We start from the raw sequence: 5,108 nt of genomic DNA, 5'->3' as shown, positions 1-5,108 counted from the left end.
AAGATTCACGGCTATGTTGTGGGTTATCTATGTGACTAGCTCATTACTGAATTATTTTATTATTTATATTATTACATTGAATCTATACTTCTGACACCCACATAAATAATATCACATCATCTCTATGATTAACAAAATACCAATTGCTCAGTGACAGTGTAGTTCTGGTGCTGGAGGGAAAAGCATCTTGTTTTCTCACAAAGAGGATATTGTGTGTTTCTTGCTGGATGTGTGTTTTTAAATCTACATCTCTAAAATAGCTATGCAACAAAAACTCGTTTTGTGAGCTTATTTCTGGAGGGCATCCAATTTTACAACCTGAGGGTATAATTCAGGGTAAGGATGGTTTGTTTTACAGAGAAACCTAGATCCAAATGATCCCTGCTATCTCTGTCCTCCAGTGTTTAGAATTGTCTTCATTTGGCTTTTTCTCAAAATGGCGGTGGAATAAATCGATCAGACCATGCTTAGGTCGGAAATGCTATTATTTGTCTGATTCTTGTTGAATGTGTGTTACTTAGGAAGATAGAGCACACAAGAATATAAATTTTGTTTATCTCATTAGGAATCTGTGATTTGAATGAAATTAAACTATATGTTCTATTTTTAGCTTTTCAGTCCAAATGTAATAACCACGAAATCAAGGTATCCAACGCATGGTAAGTGGATTAAGAAACTGCTCACATTTTTCAGAATCTTTACAGCACTACCCTTTTTTTTTATTGAAGAAACTGAATTTATTTAAGATATGCTTTTAAAGTTTTTAATATTTGCATATGAAGAATGGAAAATATTTTATATGAAAGCATAACCTGTTAAGTATCACTCTTCATTGGCACGCACTGGAAGCAGGCAGGTGTCATCAGAAGCCATAAGCACGTATTTTCAGGAAATCTTGCACTTTTGAGACAATCATTTTCTCAGGTTACGTGTGTTATATTGGAATTATAAGTATCTCTAAACGAAAATATAAATCTCCAACACAGGAACGCTCTCTTCATGACATCTCGTGTAGGACACATTGTTGATACTCAATGCGCTAATAATAACAATGATGATAATAATGTAGCAATATTCAACTTCCATTTGGTCACACATGCTGCATGTACAGTAATTGTAAAAGCATATCATTTCTTAGATTATGCTTTGTGTTAGGATAAAATGTGTCATAATCATGAAATTAGAGTTAATGGCAGGAAGGGGACCTCTCTGATCAGCCCCTCCAAACCCCTATATACACCTCTTAAATGCACCTCATTATGAATTCATTTTAAGCTTCATTGAGTCCCAGAAATTAATTTGACATACATTTCTTTGTAAGGCTCTGGAAACTTTAATTTCAAAGGTAATGTTAAAGTAAGATTTCTTTCCCTGTTTGATACACATGCTTTAGACCGCTGCTGAAATACAGGTTGAACATACTGTCAGTAAACATTTTTCTGAAATGATTCTGATTTAGTAAACATTTTATATTGCATTCATTTCTTACCTTTATTTGTAAAATTCAGATCCTCTTCTGACACGTGGTCTCCCTGATCCCAACACCACACCTGCCAGTGCAAGGATCACGATGTAGGAGGGTCCTGGCTCACAGGGCAGAGCGGGACTGCAGCTTGAGTCTCTCTTTCGCCCTGGGGTCTCCCTGCACATGACCCCCGGCTTTGCATGTTCGCTATTTCATGACTGCGTGTGTGAGTGTGGGTGTCCTCTTGCCTCTCCTGTATGCACCTCACACATCCTTTCAACTTGGGAACTGTTGTCTTCAACTCTGGGATATCTGGGCCATTATCTCCTCAACCTCTTTCCCTTTCTGTTTCTTAGATTCTTAGTGACATTTCCTTTTTCCCCATGCATATTTTTATCCTCATTTTTTATACTTAAAAAAAACACTTTTTCTGATAGCTTCTAGAAGAGTGCTTTGACCCAATCCTTCCTCACTAATTTCATTCTTTTGATATATCCACTCGCTCTTTCATTCACTGAGTTCTTTAGTTCAACAATAATATGATTTGCACCACATTTCCACTTATTATATCTTTATATCTACTTGTTTCTCTCCCCTCTTTCTAATATCTGCCCCCCAGTCCTTTGAAGGTAACTGTTATGCTTATCTTAAATTCTTATTAGCCTGTTCCAATATCCCTACTCCTCCTCACGTAGGTTTTTGTTGTTCTTATTTATTGTCTTTTCTTCACGGACCTGGGGTGTCTCAGATATCTTGGAATTTTCTCCTGAGGACTCATCTTCTGTTCTCTTGGGATCAGAAACTGCTGGGAATAGTAATTGGGGAAGTGGAAAAGGTTAAGCCTCCTCCAGGAGTATTTGGGGTGAGGGGGCCCAGTGCAGAGTCCAGGGTCACTGTCTGCCCCCACTGCTGCTTGTGCCCAGGACTTCCAGGGACCTCTGCCCAGTCCTGGCCTTACAGGGACCCTCACTTTCTGATGGGGTTGCTGGGTGCATGTGGCAAGTGGTGGGAGAGGGGTGGTTCTCGAGGGCGCCTGCCTGTCCAGTGCTGCCCATCACAGCCTGGTATTGCCCTGAGGGTGCTGACTGCCCAGGCCAACACCAGGAAGAAGAGAAAGGTCCAGGTGGGAGCTCTCACTCTGCTGTCCTGTGGCTCCTGCCCTCTCCTATTGCAAGCCACCACCCCACACCTGGCCCCAGCCACATTCTGTCCCTCCAGGTATTACCACAAATTTGTTCTGGTCATCAAGGTCCACGCTGAGTCTCATCGACTCCCTCCTCTCTCCTGTGGCTGGTCCAGGGCCAGGTCGAGGGGGCCGGTCCTGCAGTCTGGGGTGGTTGCTAGCAGCGCTCTTCTCCAGAACACGCTGTATATTCTCAGTACAGATCTTGCTTTTTACACATGTGGGAGTAGCTAACCAGGTTAGTAGTCACTCAATGAATTTATCAATCACCTATGATGTGCATGGTGCACTGCAGGGGTGGGGGCAGGGGGAATGAAAGGAAGTGTGGGTGGGGACCCTGGGCAGGAGGCAGAGTGACCAACTGCGGGGAGCAGACTCACGCCATCCTCTCACCAATCTCCTGGTCGTTGCATCCGGAACTACCACCCTGGGTCCTCTTCTATATCTTGTAGCGTGCAGGGATTTACAACCATGTTTGGATGAGTTTTTCAAGGAGGAAGAGCGGAGTGGCTGTTTTCGATGTACCTTAGAGCTTTTCATGAGTTCTTGGATGTGTCCACAGGACACGGCATGGCTGGCAGGAGTTTCCAAGAGGGAAGAAGCTCGGCTAGAGGGATGGAGGTTGGGGTGTGAGGTTCACGCAGTAGAACGGTGGGTGAGAAGTCTGGAAAGGTAGCGCTCTGTCTAGGGTTTTGAGGGTCTTTAGTGTGAGTCTAAAGCTTTAGATTTTTTTTTATTTGCAAAACTTTAAAAACACACAGATAAGTATAAAGAAAAAAATAAAAAGGATTAAAAAAACTCCATTTCTAAAATTTAGAGATAGTCACCGCTAACATTTTGATGTATTTCTGTTTGCTGCTTTTTTTTCTTGTGCATATAACACTCATACTTTAAAATAAATAAGGTACTGTCATGTAATACTATTCTGTTTCTTTAATTTTTTTTTTTTTTTTTTTTTTTTTTTACCAAAAACCTCTTTATTTTAGATACTACACTTGATCTTAGCCAAAAGGCCGAGAAGCGATAAAAACCTCTTTATTTTAGTACGTGTAAATTTTTATCAGGTCCTAAACCACATTCAATGGCATAGTTTTCTGTTCATATTTTTTATTAATTTAAATAGGTTTTTTGGTAATACATGTAAAAATTTTCCTCACAGAATAATTATCTTTTAACTTCACTTTACCTTTTGTTTGTTTATTTTTTGTTGTAACGCAGACGATTTTAACTTTAACGTACATGTTTCTGGTTTTGGTGCCATGCTTAGAAAGGCCTTCTTTAGCAAAGATTACGGAGAACCATTCAAAGTTCTAAACAAGCAGGTGAAATGAATACAGTATCTCTTTAGAAATCATACCCATGCCTGATAATCCAGAATGAAAACACCCAGGTCTAGCTTGAGTTTTGGCAAACAGGGATGGAACAAAACTTTGCTGAAGAAGAGTCAGGTGGAGCAAGAAGAGGATGGGGTGGGTCTGGGAGCTGTGAACGGTGGAAGAAAAGTTAACGTGGAAAGGAGGCTGCCTTGGAGAGAAGCAAGACTCGTGGATGGAGAGCGGTTTTGTCTCGTCTGTTTTTGAGTTTGGCAGAACACTCAGATGACAGTGTCCAGCAGACAGCCGAGGACATTGGAGATGGGGTACAGAGAGCCCATCACTTCTGTGGGAGTGACAGTTTGAGGCCACCTAAGTGGAGAAGTCACAAAACAGCAGCATCTACAGCCTCCCATTACTGCCTCAGTCCATCTCCCTGTAAGAGATCCAAATTCCCAATAAAAAATGTTAATAGTGATTTTTAAAAACTTTTAAGCACCAGATATATTATACATATTCCAGATATATTTTCCTCTTCTGAGTTATGTTGTATCAGAAAATATCAATAAAATTTCAGTTTTATAATATGCAACTAAGTGATATTAAGATTGGGGAGCATTTGTACATGTTATCAAAATGTACTTCTATAACTTTGTAGTATGGAAAGTGTCTTTTAAACTCAGTTTAATATCATAAAAGCCCAATAGTCTGTAGAAGAGATTCAATCATGTGGCAGGAATTAAGGGAAACGTTAAATTTAAAAAGAACAGATTAGAATTTGCATTGAGTTGTTTTTGAATTCTGTATAACCTGAATGTTTCATTGTAGACCAACTACAAATGTACTCATCAAATATTTTATTGTCATCCTTGATAGAAATACACTGAAAGGACACATCAGATACTAAAAAAATTGAATAGATGGAAAAACAGATCTTTCTTTTAAATAGGCTGCCCTCCTGGATCTACTATTTTGTGTCATTAAGCACAATTTGCAATAGTTGGTACCTAAGTGTGGGGTGTCATGAAACTGTGGGAGGGAGAGGGGTTGACATAGAATAACAGCAAGGAGCACAGTCATTGAAGATGGAAAATAACTGCTGGGTAATTGGGTCCAGTCCCAGGCTGAAGTACTGATGCTTCCAGAG

General features: G+C 40.1%; 1 pseudogene; it reads right to left on the bottom strand.

Moving 5' to 3' along the window:
- Positions 1-3,601: 3,601 nt before the first annotated feature.
- LOC134362336 (U2 spliceosomal RNA) lies at positions 3,602-3,673 on the bottom strand (annotated as a pseudogene).
- Between the last annotated feature and the right edge of the window lie 1,435 nt (positions 3,674-5,108).

This window comes from Cynocephalus volans, chromosome 13, assembly GCF_027409185.1.
Source record: "Cynocephalus volans isolate mCynVol1 chromosome 13, mCynVol1.pri, whole genome shotgun sequence".
NCBI lineage: Eukaryota > Metazoa > Chordata > Mammalia > Dermoptera > Cynocephalidae > Cynocephalus > Cynocephalus volans.
This window is presented reverse-complemented; position numbering and strand designations above follow the sequence as displayed.